At 38.3% G+C, this 14,733-nt stretch overlaps 1 protein-coding gene and 1 long non-coding RNA gene across 2 annotated transcripts in view; one reads left to right on the forward strand and one right to left on the reverse strand.

Moving 5' to 3' along the window:
• The window catches only part of LOC147035458 (glutamate receptor ionotropic, NMDA 2C-like), a 343,991-nt gene that overhangs the window by 150,810 nt on the left and 178,448 nt on the right, over positions 1-14,733 (forward strand). The window lies entirely within an intron of this gene.
• Positions 1-14,733, reverse strand: part of LOC147035459 (uncharacterized) — a 94,741-nt gene that overhangs the window by 28,353 nt on the left and 51,655 nt on the right. The window contains exon 2 of the long non-coding RNA XR_015062532.1: positions 459-640. This is a non-coding gene — a long non-coding RNA (uncharacterized LOC147035459). The remainder of the gene's footprint in view (positions 1-458; positions 641-14,733) is intronic.

Consider the following 14,733-nt stretch of genomic DNA (forward strand, 5'->3'; position numbering starts at 1 on the left):
CAACCACACCTTGACTTGGAACAGGCTGCAACTTGAAACAAGCTGTTCATCAAAGCTACGAATCGCTGGGTACATTGCAACGCTTATAAACGCCTGGAGACGTCAGCGTTTATTGTTTTATTTCATTTCAGCATATGCGTTCGCCACGAGTATCTCTTAAACTAAAAAAATTATTACAAAATTTAAAGCTCCAGAATCGAACTTACAAGCAGTTCTGACTCTGAGAAAAGTGTTAATTTGTCCAATTCGGACACGTGATATTTCAGGTGTCTCCAGGAGGTGTGTGTTAAATATGACGGGTCGGTTATTGCCAATTGCGAGCAAAGGAAGCCGTTTCATAAGAGTGCTTCATTGAATGTGTAAGCCACTTGGTGAGTGCTCTCCAAGCTGCTTGGTTGTTTGTTTCAGGAAATAGTACACATGCTTTCAATCTCATATCGATATAATTATATACATACGTTTCGGTCTTTGTTGGGTCCCGCGGTGCCGTGAATGACTCGGGAGGTGTCTCATCCACTGAGAATGTGCAAGGATCACTTTGTGCAATCTCCATTTGTAATCCACTTCTCACTTCGACATCGATACATGTTAAAAAATCAATAAGGTCCATCCGACCAGGTGTTCGCCATCTTTGTTCTTGCTGTGAAGGCATAAAGTACAGATCGACATTTTGTGTTCTGTGGATTGGTACATTTTAAAATTTAATTTCGCTAATTACCCACTTTAAATCCTCCTTCAAACAACGCTGTTTCAAGGTAAATATTTGTGTTTGTCGTTTTTATTGACTTGATGTGTGTGTTAAGTGTGTACATTCGCACGTGTGTGTATGTACATAAACTGTATTACCACAATGGCATTTGGCACCGGTGTGTGTGTGTGTGTGTGTGTGTGTGTGTGTGTGTGTGTGTGTGTGTGTGTGTGTGTGTGTGTGTGTGTGTGTGTGTGTGTGTGTGTGTTGTGTGTGTTGTTGATTGCTATCTTCAAATGCGAATCTCAGAGTGTGGAATGGAGTCCTCACAGGGTGATCTCAAAGTATCCACCTTTATTTCTGTAAGGGGTCACGATTCATGGACCAAGCTGTGAAGTTTTCTGTTCTCAAAGTTTTGTGTCGAGGGCTCTCTTCAGGATCGTTACTGAGCCCTGGACAGCTTCCAACTGTAGTTCATTTGTAGTAATATTCCCAGGGATGGTTTTTAATATCTCTGAGGTTCTTTGTCATCATTGCCGTAGCTCCAATTATCAGTGGTACAACTTCGGAATTCTTTAGTTTCCAGGAACTTTTCACTTCAATCTTGTCTTGGTGTTTGGTCATTTTCTTGATTTCTGTATCGTTTGGTCAAAAATCAATGGGATTAACACCTCACTTAGCAATGCCTTCTTCTCTTCTTTTTGTACCTAAGTATGATATTTGGTTGAAATGCTTTGTTTTCGATGTTCACGCTTGATGGGATCATTAGGTTGTACGTGAGCTGTATTTCCACGTTTTCAGTCCATCCTTTTGGTTCATCTTCCCACAAATTTTCTGGAACTGGGATATCAAAGTTTTTGCAGATGTGCCAGTGGTTAACATTACAAACTCTGTTGTGTCATGTGTACAGCTGTTCCAACATGAGATTTTAAAATTTTATTTGTGTTCGGCATAACATATTTGCTAACGCCACCATTTGCAACACACTTTGCTAATGCCACCTCCACCCCTCACCTATCTCCTTTTGTTTTTTCCTCCTCCCACCCCTCTCCCCACTGTCTATCCCCTCCTTATTCCCCCCTCTAAATAAAATGCATCTCTCTCTCTCTCTCTCTCTCTCTCTCTCTCTCTCTCTCTCTCTCTCTCTCTCTCTCTCTCTCTCTCTCTCTCTCTCTCTCTCTCTCTCTCTCTCTCTCTCTCTCTCTCTCTCTCTCTCTCTCTCTCTCTCTCTCTCTCTCTCTCTCTCTCTCTCTCTCTCTCTCTCTCTCTCTCTCTCTCTCTCTCTCTCTCTCTCTCTCTCTCTCTCTCTCTCTCTCTCTCTCTCTCTCTCTCTCTCTCTCTCTCTCTCTCTCTCTCTCTCTCTCTCTCTCTCTCTCTCTCTCTCTCTCTCTCTCTCTCTCTCTCTCTCTCTCTCTCTCTCTCTCTCTCTCTCTCTCTCTCTCTCTCTCTCTCTCTCTCTCTCTCTCTCTCTCTCTCTCTCTCTCTCTCTCTCTCTCTCTCTCTCTCTCTCTCTCTCTCTCTCTCTCTCTCTCTCTCTCTCTCTCTCTCTCTCTCTCTCTCTCTCTCTCTCTCTCTCTCTCTCTCTCTCTCTCTCTCTCTCTCTCTCTCTCTCTCTCTCTCTCTCTCTCTCTCTCTCTCTCTCTCTCTCTCTCTCTCTCTCTCTCTCTCTCTCTCTCTCTCTCTCTCTCTCTCTCTCTCTCTCTCTCTCTCTCTCTCTCTCTCTCTCTCTCTCTCTCTCTCTCTCTCTCTCTCTCTCTCTCTCTCTCTCTCTCTCTCTCTCTCTCTCTCTCTCTCTCTCTCTCTCTCTCTCTCTCTCTCTCTCTCTCTCTCTCTCTCTCTCTCTCTCTCTCTCTCCTCCCTCCCACAGTGTATAGCAACGTTTTGTGAGGCATTACTCTCTCCATCCCCCCTCCTCCCCTTCCTGCTGTGCTTCCCCTTCTTCACCCACTCCTCACTTCCTCTCCCTCCACTCCCTTCGCTCTGTCCTCTCTGCCTCCCCTCTCTCCCTTTCTCTTTCTCCACCCCCCCTTCCCCCCAATCCCCGTCACACCACTGTCAGTGAAGTGATGGGTTGTATTTGCTCGTCCTAGCAATATAATGGTCAGCCAACATGTGCCTTGAAATGTTCCCCAGATTTCAATTGAATATCCGAAATTTACACGTGCATACTGTGCACTGCATGATCAAATTTCCATGCACATGTACTGAGTCACGTGACAGTGCTACATGTGGTACTGAGCAAATGGCAACACAGCACGTTTTGGTGAATCATCCCAGATGTGAAAAACATTTTTATTGAGTATAAACGTCATAATCGTGATGCCACACCTTTCCAAAAATGACCATCTACGTGCTATTGGCATGCTTTAGACAGGAAAGCCACAAATTGTTATGGATCGGCATTTTGGTGTTCATCTGAACACCATGCAGTCACTCTGGAGAAGGTATCAATAAACTGGTATCAGAGACTGTCCACATTCTGGGCCGCAACGTGTGACGTCATGTCGGCAGGATAAACATATCCAGTTGGTATACCTTAGGAATCGGTTCCAGACAGCAAGTTTGACAGCTCACAGCATCCCTGGCCTGTGACCAATCGGTGTCAGAACTGTCAGGAATCGGTTGCGTGAGCATAACATCTGACCACAATGACCAGCAGTACGTCTGATTTTGTTGCCACGTCATCGACATGCATGCCTAGCTTGGTTTCCACAAGGTCTGAGGTTCAAGAGGTAAGATTGGGTGGCTATCCTCTCTGCAGATGAGTCGAGGTACAATCTTAACAGTCGTGATGGCCATTGTCGCATTTATGAATAGGAAGGGGAATGTTAGGCTGATGTGTTGTGCAACATTCATCGTTCGGCAGTGGAAGCATGATGGTATGGGGAGGCATCAATGCACATCACAGAACCCAGCTGGAGGTCATTAATGGCAATTTGACAGGTATCGGTACCATTGTGAAGTTCTCAGTCCTCATGTCCTCCCGTTCCTGCAGGTTCATGGACGTCACATCATGCTTCAACAGAATGAAGTACACCCTCACATCGCACAAGTGGTCACCGACTTCATCGCACAACAGAATATTCCCACACTTCCCTGGCCAGCTGTTTTGCCTTATCTTTCACCCATAGAACATGCGTGGGATGAAATGGAACGATTATTATGCCGTCTTCAAAACCAGCCTACAACGTTGACCCAACTGTGGCAGGCCTTGGTGCAGATCTGGAATTATTTCCCTCAAGCCTTCATCAACCATCATTTCACATAGGTGTAAATGATGCACAGCAACTATTTCCGTTCATATATGTATATGTATATATATGTATATATGTATATGTATATATATATATATATATATATATATATATATATATATATATATATATTTCTATGTCCTAAACTGAGGTTTCGACATGACCATAGAGGTCCAATAAAGTGCGCCGCAGACTTAATGAGGAACGATGCACCGTAGACCTGATGCTCCAAAAAGGTCTCACTTTGATTCGATCACAAGACCAAACCAAACACACAGCAGGAAAGTCCTGATGATGATAATTCTACTCTGTGCAAGTTTAAGACCACACCATGGATGTCCACCAAATGAATAACGAAGTTAGAACATTGAACAACACAAACAAATTAATAGCACACGCATCTACAAACACAATTACCATTGGATTACATTCAAATTATTTATCCAAATGTTTAACACTTGAATACTAAATTATACAGACTATCCATGGATATAAACTCTTCACTCCTCATGTACAGCAGGTAAATGTAAAGAGCCCTGATCCGTTTCCCCCAAGCTCAGTGGCTGTATTTGTCTTATCTAACAGTCCTGTGTTGTGTCTCGTATATTTGTCTGTATGCCCATGTGTGTGAGATGTGGCAGCTCCACTACGAGCCTTAGATCTTGGGGGGGGGAAGAAACCCCCCAAAACAGGTTAAATGTTGGGACTTCCTTCGTGTTATTTACTTTGATCACCATGAATAATTTGTGAGTTTCTATATCAGTGCTAGCAGGCCGAGAGGATACCGTTGGATGTAACAAAGTGCTTGTACCTGGCAGCAGCTGTAACTGATAGTATTAGGTGTGCAAGTACAGGGTGGTCAACAATAACTTGGCTTACGAAAAGTGTTGGTTAAACTTCAATTTTATTCAAAAATCAATGACACTGCAGAATTCCATGAATGATATATCTCAAAACGATGAGAGAAATTTCATAAATACCTCAGGGGTACTCACTAACTTGCATCCTGAATGACTCTGCCAGTCTTGGTATTTATAATTAATATTTAACACCTTTCTGAACTTCTTCATCCATTTATGCATTGTTTGCTTAGATGGAGATTCTCTGCAGTTGAAAATAGTTTTGAATTTTCTTTGAGTGTCCTTCAATGATTGCGTTCAGAAGTAGATTTCCACCAAAAACATGCTTTTTTGTGCAGGGCATGCTCATCTCTCGTGTTAGGGTGATAATGTTTACTCTGCACCTGAAGCAAAAAGCGAGGTGAAGCAATTGGTTCACTTTGTCTGTCTATGGACGTCAGTCTGTGATTGAGGAAATACTTCATTTCAATTGAATTTTATATTTTGAACACAAGAAAATTAATTGGAACACAAACCTGCAGTTTAGCAATTTGGCAAAATTGCACGGAATCTCATAATGATTGCGCATGCGCAGAGAGGAGAAAGGTAATTGTTTTTTTTTCCATATGCCTGTCTGGTAGTCAAACGAAATTGAAAATGATTCTTAAGTTTTAGAATCACAGGAAACTTAAGTTTTTGCGACGTTATCAAGGACACAAACAATTAGACCTACCAAATTTAACGTTTAAAATAAAGTGGTGCAAAAAACGGTGCATTAACAACAGTAAACTTCCGCAAAACTTTTTTTTTTCGTTAAAAAAACCGTGAAAACCTATTCTTTTATTTCAATGTAATTATATACTTGAACGTGAGAACACAAATCACTTTCTTGGCACTTTAAAAAACCAGTTTAGCAGTACTTGGAAAAATATTACACCATTCTACGCCATCTCAACCAATCAAACTTTCTGATTGCACTCTCAGCATTGGGGAATATCTAGATTCAGACAAAATCGGGGCTTGTAGAAAATAGAGATCATGCTCAGAAACGCAAAGAAAGAGTTTAAAAGACCCTTCCTATGTTCTTTTTCTAAAGACTGCACAGGGTAAGGTGTTCTATTAACTCTCTAGTTCTAGTCTTTTATTATCTAAGCCTTTTCAGCTATCCATACCTATAACATAAAAGAGAAGTTAGTAAAAAATAAAGTTGTAGGATAAAAAATGGAAAGGAGGGTCAACATTTTTCACTATCCTGTAGAATGAGAACCTGGCTCATGGACGAGCTCTTGTTCTTTTATATTCCACCTGTATCTTTGTTTGGAAAAGGCAGGGCAATATGTGTAGATGAATTATTTTGAGAGGAATTGTTCTCATAATGCCAGTCAAAGGCATCACCATAAATCACGTGTTTCTTGTTTTAACATGCTATATGCGACAAAAATCAAGATGGTGGTGAGTTGTAGTACAGAGGTTAGAACAAACGTACCATTATGAAATTTATGGCTGAGGAAAACATCAGGCGTGTTGAAATTTCAGACTATTGGTACCATGGTGTGGTAATGATTGCCTGTAAAGAACATCTGAATTAAAGAGTGCCTTGGGGGGAATGAAGTGTTTGATGAAAGAGGTTATTATAAAGGACGACAGTCTGCTCTGGCTCCATACACATCACAAATAATCCTCCACCAAAGGCATATGAATGCTTCCACTCCAAGGAGAAAAGTTCACACCCAAAGCTGAAAAATAACTTGCAAAGAAAAGTGGAGTTTTTATTTTTGAAATTAAACTTGGTAATGAGTGTAAACAAGTAAGTTTAAATTTGAAGCATCCTCATACCGAGAGGACAACGCAACTGGATGAGGTATCATACATTTCCATGTTTTGTAAGTACATAAGAAGTACATAGGTTTTATGTACTTTTTTAAATGGTTTTATGGTTTTATGTACTATGTAAGTGTATAGGTTTTATTCAGTTTATCCATGTAGTAAGCCTAGTTTGCGTTTTATTCGGTTTATCCACATTGTAAGCCTTTTTGGGGTGTTATTCAGTTTATCCCCATTGTCAGCCTAGTTTAGGTTTTATTCAGTTTCTCCACATTGTAAACCTGGTTGAGGTTTTATTCAGTTTCTCCACATTGTAAACCTAGTTGAGGTTTTATTCAGTTTATCCACATTGTCAGCTTAGTTTAGGTTTTATTCGGTTTATCTACATTGTAAGCCTTGTTTGCATTTTATTCGGTCTATCCATGATGTAAACCTACTTTACGTTGTATGTGGTTTATCCAGATTGAAAGCCTAGTTTAGATTTTATTCAGTTTATCCTCATTGAAATTCTGGTTTGGGTGTTACTCAGTTTATCCACATAGTAAACCTTGTTTAGGTTTTAGTTATTTTATCCACATTGTATGCCTAGTTCAGGTTTTATTCAGTTTATCCACATTGCAAGGCGAGTTTAGGTTTTATTCAGTTTATCACATTCGAAGCCGAGTTTGAGTTTTATTTGGTTTATCCACATTGTAATCCTAGTTTTGGTTTTAATCAGTTTATCCTCATTGTAAACCTGGTTTAGGTTTCATTCAATTTTATCCACATTGCAAGGCTCGTTTAGGTTTTATTCAGTTTATCCACATTCTAAGCTTAGTTTTGTTTTTTTACAGTTTATCCACATTGTAAACATGGTTTCGGTTTTATTCATTTTATCCACATTGTAAGCCTAGTTCAGGTTTTATTCAGTTTATCCACATTGTAAACATGGTTTCGGTTTTATTCATTTTATCCACATTGTAAGCTGAGTTCAGGTTTTATTCAATTTATCCATGTTGTCAGCCTATTTTAGATTTTATTAGGTTTATCCGCATTGTAAGCTAAATTTAAATTTTATTCAGTTTATCCACATTGTTAGCCGAGTTTAGGTTTTTTTCACTTTATCCACATTGTAAACATGGTTTCGGTTTTATTCGGTTTATCCACATTCTAAGCCTAGTTTGGGTTTTATTCGGTTTATCCACATTGTAAACCTAGTTTAGGTTTTATTCAATTTATCCACATTGTCAGCTTAGTATAGGTTTTATTAAGTTTATCCAATTTCTAAGGCTAGTTTAGGTTTTATTAAGTTTATCCAATTTCTAAGGCTAGTTTAGGTTTTATTCAGTTTGTCCTCATTGAAATTCTGGTTTGCGTTTTATTCAGTTTATCCACATAGTAAATCTTGTTTAGGTTTTATTTTGTTTATCCACATTGTAAGTCTAGTTAAGGTTTTATTCAGTTTATCCACATTGTAAGCCAAGTTTAGGTTTTATTCAGTTTATCCACATTGTAAGCCAAGTTTAGGTTTTATTCAGTTTATCCACATTGTAAGCCAAGTTTAGGTTTTATTTTGTTTATCTACATTGTAAGGCAAGTTTAGGTTTTATTCAGTATATCCACATAGTTAGCCTAGTTTAGGTTTTATTCAGTTTATCCACATTGTCAGCCTGGTTTCAGTTTTATTCAGATTATCCGCATTGTAAAACTAGTTTAGGTTTTATTCGGTTTATCCACATTGTAAACCTAGTTTTGGTTTTATCCGGCTTATCCATATTGTTATCCTAGTTTCGCTTTTATATTCAGTTTATTCACTTTGTAAAACTAGTTTTGTGCTTACTCAGTTTAGCCACATTGTCACCCCAATTTACGTTTTATCCAGTTTTTCCACATTGTAAACCTAGTTTCAGTTTTATTCGGTTTATCCACATTGTAAGCCAAGTTGAGGTTTTATTTTGTTTATCCACATTGTAAGCCAAGTTGAGGTTTTATTCAGGTTATCCACATTGTAAGCAAAGTTGAGGTTTTATTTTGTTTATCAACATTGTAAGCCAAGTTTAGGTTTTATTCAGTTTATCCACATTGTAAGCCAAGTTTAGGTTTTATTTTGTTTATCCACATTTTAAGCCAAGTTTAGGTTTTATTCAGTATATCCACATTGCAAGCCAATTTTGGTTTTATTTTGTTTATCCACATTGTAAGCCAAGTTTATGTTTTATTCAGTTTATCCACATTGTAAGCCAAGTTTAGGTTTTATTTTGTTTATCCACATTGTAAGCCAAGTTTAGGTTTTATTTTGTTTATCCACATTGTAAGCCAAGTTTATGTTTTATTCAGTTTATCCACATTGTAAGCCAAGTTGAGGTTTTATTCAGTACATCCACATTGTAAGCCAAATTGAGGTTTTATTCAGTTTATCCACATTGTCAGCCTGGTTTCAGTTTTATTCAGATTATCCGCATTGTAAACCTAGTTTAGGTTTTATCCGGCTTCTCCATATTGTTATCCTAGTTTCGGTTTTATATTCAGTTTATGCACCTTGTAAAACGAGTTTTGTGTTTACTCGGTTTAGCCACATTGTTACCCCAATTTACATTTATTCAGTATTTCCACATTGTAAACCTAGTTTCAGTTTTATTCGGTTTATCCACATTGTAAGCCAAGTTTAGGTTATATTCAGTTTATCCACATTGTAAGCCAAGTTGAAGTTTTATTCAGTATATCCACATTGTAAGTCTAGTTTAGGTTTTATTCGGTTTATCCACATTGTAAGCCTAGTTTAGGTTTTATTCGGTTTATCCACATTGTAAGCCAAGTTTAGGTTTTATTCGGTTCATGCACATTGTAAGCCAAGTTTAGGTTTTATTCAGTATATCCACATAGTAAGCCTAGTTTAGGTTTTATTTTGTTTATCCACATTGTAAGCCAAGTTTGTTTTATTCAGTATATCCAAATTGTAAGCCAAGTTTAGGTTTTATTTTGTTTATCCACATTGTAAGCCAAGTTTATGTTTTATTCAGTTTATCCACATTGTAAGCCAAGTTGAGGTTTTATTCAGTACATCCACATTGTAAGCCAAGTTGAGGTTTTATTCAGTTTATCCACATTGTCAGCCTGGTTTCAGTTTTATTCAGATTATCCGCATTGTAAAACTAGTTTAGGTTTTATTCGGTTTATCCACATTGTAAACCTAGTTTAGGTTTTATCCGGCTTATCCATATTGTTATCCTAGTTTCGGTTTTATATTCAGTTTATGCACCTTGTAAAACGAGTTTTGTGTTTACTCAGTTTAGCCACATTGTTACCCCAATTTACGTTTTATTCAGTTTTTCCACATTGTAAACAGAGTTTCAGTTATATTCGGTTTATCCACATTGTAAGCCAAGTTTAGGTTATATTCAGTTTATCCACATTGTAAACCGAGTTTCAGTTTTATTCGGTTTATCCACATTGTAAGCCAAGTTTAGGTTATATTCAGTTTATCCACATTGTAAGCCAAGTTGAAGTTTTATTCGGTTTATCCACATTGTAAGCCAAGTTTAGGTTATATTCAGTATATCCACATTGTAAGTCGAGTTTAGGTTTTATTCGGTTTATCCACATTGTAAGCCTAGTTTAGGTTTTATTCGGTTTATCCACATTGTAAGCCAAGTTTAGGTTTTATTCGGTTCATGCACATTGTAAGCCAAGTTTAGGTTTTATTCAGTTTATCCACATTGTAAGCCTAGTTTAGGTTACATTCAGTTTATCCACATTGTAAGCCTAGTTTAGGTTTTATTCGGTTTAACCACATTGTAAGCCAAGTTTAGGTTTTATTCAGTATATCCACATAGTTAGCCTAGTTTAGGTTTTATTCAGTTTATCCACATTGTCAGCCTGGTTTCAGTTTTATTCAGATTATCCGCATTGTAAAACTAGTTTAGGTTTTATTCGGTTTATCCACATTGTAAACCTAGTTTAGGTTTTATCCGGCTTATCCATATTGTTATCCTAGTTTCGGTTTTATATTCAGTTTATGCACCTTGTAAAACGAGTTTTGTGTTTACTCAGTTTAGCCACATTGTTACCCCAATTTACGTTTTATTCAGTTTTTCCACATTGTAAACCGAGTTTCAGTTTTATTCGGTTTATCCACATTGTAAGCCAAGTTTAGGTTATATTCAGTTTATCCACATTGTAAGCCAAGTTGAAGTTTTATTCAGTATATCCACATTGTAAGTCTAGTTTAGGTTTTATTCGGTTTATCCACATTGTAAGCCTAGTTTAGGTTTTATTCGGTTTATCCACATTGTAAGCCAAGTTTAGGTTTTATTCGGTTCATGCACATTGTAAGCCAAGTTTAGGTTTTATTCAGTATATCCACATAGTAAGCCTAGTTTAGGTTTTATTTTGTTTATCCACATTGTAAGCCAAGTTTGTTTTATTCAGTATATCCAAATTGTAAGCCAAGTTTAGGTTTTATTTTGTTTATCCACATTGTAAGCCAAGTTTATGTTTTATTCAGTTTATCCACATTGTAAGCCAAGTTGAGGTTTTATTCAGTACATCCACATTGTAAGCCAAGTTTAGGTTTTATTCAGTTTATCCACATTGTAAGCCAAGTTTAGGTTACATTCAGTTTATCCACATTGTAAGCCAAGTTTAGGTTTTATTCGGTTCATGCACATTGTAAGTCTAGTTTAGGTTTTATTCGGTTTATCCACATTGTAAGCCTAGTTTAGGTTTTATTTGGTTTATCCACATTGTAAGCCTTGTTTAGGTTTTATTCGGTTTATCCACATTGTAAGCCAAGTTTAGGTTTTATTCGGTTCATGCACATTGTAAGCCAAGTTTAGGTTTATGCGGTTTATCCACATTGTAAGCCTAGTTTAGTTTTTATTCACATTGTAAACCTTATTTAGATTTTATTCATTTTATCCATATTGTAAGCCGAGTTCATCTCTCTCTTTCTTGTCATTTGAAATCTCATTGGCATTTATAAATCTGCATTTTCTGTTCATCTTCATGTGTGTTCCACCTTGTGTTCATCATTGTGGAACCTTCTGTGGCTTTTCTACGTTTTCCTTACACGTATCCACCCACCCATCCTATTCATGGTTAAGCTCCCATTAACATGTTCCACTATTCACAGCCCCACTGCATGTCTGGCATATAATTGGCTGTTACATTTAAATTTTATTCTTTGTATCTGTCTGTTCTCTTTCACATACTGCTGATTTTCTGAACCATGTATTTCATCTTGTTGTGGAAGTTTTCACATTCGTTTTTTCGAAAGACAGACACTAACCCTTCTTCTCTTTGGCCAGAGTTCCTTGAACCAGACATTTAGAACGATGATAGAACACAATGGACAAAATATTGCTGAACTTTGGCATATAATTGGATCTTACATTTAAATTTTCTTTGTTGTATCCATCTGTTCTTTCTCACACATTGCTGATTTGCTAAGCCATCTATTTTTGTTTGTGGTGGAAGTTTTAATATTCACTTTTTGAAAATATAGACACTTTCCCCTTTTTCTCAGGTAAGAGTTCCTTGAACTCGATATGTAGAGCAATGATAGAACCCCCACCTCAATCAAAGTTAAAAGATTGCAAAATGTTCCACCAGCAATGACCCATATCAAATTTTGAGTTAAAAAAAAATCTTCTCTTTTGACCCCTTTGACCTCAAGTCAACACCCACTGGGACATGAACTGGGGGGTCAAATCCCAAAATTCGTTTCACATTTCATGCATCCCCCCAATGTTGATTGTATACACAGTACAAAGTTTCATTAAAAAATGTTTTAAATTGTGCCCGTAAGTGCATTTTTTGGTATTTGATCTTTTTGACCCTGCTTCAGGGACCCAGCGGGAGGCAGGGCCAAAATGATACTGCTCTCACACCTTCTTCATAACTACCAAGTTTGGTGAATTTCTTCTTGACTGTTCAGGCGGAGATAGTTTGACAGATTAGCGGGAAGCACAGACAAACAGACAGATGGAACTAAGTGCAATATCCGTTTAAAAATAATAATAATAATAATAATAATAATAATAATAATAATAATAATAAGGTGCTGATTCTCTGCCTTTTGGGTGGTATGAGAAATCGATCTCTGCAATATGAAAGCTAAATCTTGAACGGTTTTTGAAATATCCTGCACACAAGCAAAGTAACTGAGATGGTTGCCCTGGTAACATGATTCAGCCAATCACAGCCGTGATCTAATTCGGTTGAGGTAATGTCACGAGGAATAAATATCCGCAATATGAAAGCTAAATGTTCAACGGTTTTTGTAATATCGCGTACACGGATGATCGGTCATGGACGGATGATCTGACGGTCGGACGGAGTTCGTTTTAATGTCCCCGTCTCCGACCTTGGTGGAGAAGAGGGTACAACCATGTCCAACCTTGTCGGAAGGGCGGGGGACAAAAATGCGTGGTGATAATAACAGTGGAAAAATCATTAAGGATATACATGACATGACATCATCAGGGGCGGATCTGGACTCATTATTTCTCGGGAGATGTGGCGGAGGGGGGAAAGGTACGAACAGTGGAGTGAGCGCTGGGCCCGAGCTTTCACTGCTTCGGGGCTCAGGGGGCAAAGCCCCTGCAGCTATGGCATTGAATTGATTTTGATAGGAAAATCAGGGTAAATTACATCAGAGCAAAGTCTGTAAGATAACGATGTCATCACAAATCTTTCAAACTTTGACGCAGTTATCATACTCATGATTGATGTACAATATACTCTGTGCTGCAGATCGTTAGTTCTGCTGAGGCAGTTTCTTGTCAAGGGTCATCCCGGGCGGTTTGCCATCCCTCTCCCAGCAGTCGTTATGGCAGGAATTTGTAAGTTGTTCAGGGTGCCAGCGACAGCTCGCCTACTCTTCACGAAGAACACCGTTGCATCTTTAACGTCTACCAACGAATACCGGCAGACGGGACGTCCAGCTTCACGTCCATCCCAGGAACGTCTCACATATTGATGAATCACCCTGCCCGTGAACCACCAGGATGGCAGTTTATAGCCGGGTCCGGATTCCAACCCAGGCTAGACAGTTTTTAGAGCGAGTGTGCGTACATCGAGGCAATCCTGTGAACCCTGTGCTGTGGGTATACAGGGGAGGGGGAGGGATAAAATTAACACGACTGAGCGGTTTTGGCATTCCACTAAATTGGATGTATCATTGTGATGCCCAAAGAGTTCCCGGGTGATGATGTGCAAGCTTGCAGCGCGATGGACCAACAACGATGGATGATAATCCCTGAAAGCACGAGCGTTTCTCCTTTAAGGATAGAATTCATTAGTGGTGGACATGGAATAGTATCCTACGTTTGCAATTTGTCAATTAGAGTGCTTCTGTGGTTATTCAATTTTCTGGCACAAAGTCGTGAACGGCATTATGAATAGACAATTATAATTCTCATTTTCTCTTTCACAAAATCTCATTGAACTTGGACCCCAAGTGGAGTGGGTGAGCTGCTTATCCCCGTGTAACAAACCGTTCATGTCGTATTAACATTAGCACAATCTAGGTGGTCGTGGGCCAGGTGTTTGCTGAAATAATGAGTGATGTGAAATCTGCACTTTTGGAATGTTCGATTCCCACCTGCAGTAGACAAAGTTCTCTCCTTGAAATTAAATAATTCCTCCACACACTGATCGTTCTTTCTCGCCGTCGGATAGAGGTCTTTCGTGGTACTTTTATTCCGTGAAATGGCTCAGATCTCAAAATGGTTAATTTACAACATGAACAACGTAGAGCACTTTCATTACAGCACTGGTATATGTATATATATATATATATATATATATATATATATATATATATATATATATATATATATATATATATATATACACACACATTACAGTAGATCTGAGAACCAGCACAGACTCACGAACTCACTGACTGATGCAGCACCCCCAGAACAGCTTTTCATGTTCCCTCGGAACGTATGAGGTTAATAATTCAAAATGAATTCCCACATCCGTACACAGTACATCATGTACCATACATCGTTAATGGTTCACGAATTGGAAGTTTACCTGTCCAATTATTATTATAAATTTATACTGATTTAGTGGAGGTATCCGTCCTATATAAGGAGTTGAGATAAGAAAGGTGTGGCCCATGATAACAACACGCAGAAAC

Source organism: Eptatretus burgeri, chromosome 1 (assembly GCF_056783735.1).
Source record: "Eptatretus burgeri isolate ZD-2024b chromosome 1, Ebu_testis_v1, whole genome shotgun sequence".
Lineage (NCBI taxonomy): Eukaryota > Metazoa > Chordata > Myxini > Myxiniformes > Myxinidae > Eptatretus > Eptatretus burgeri.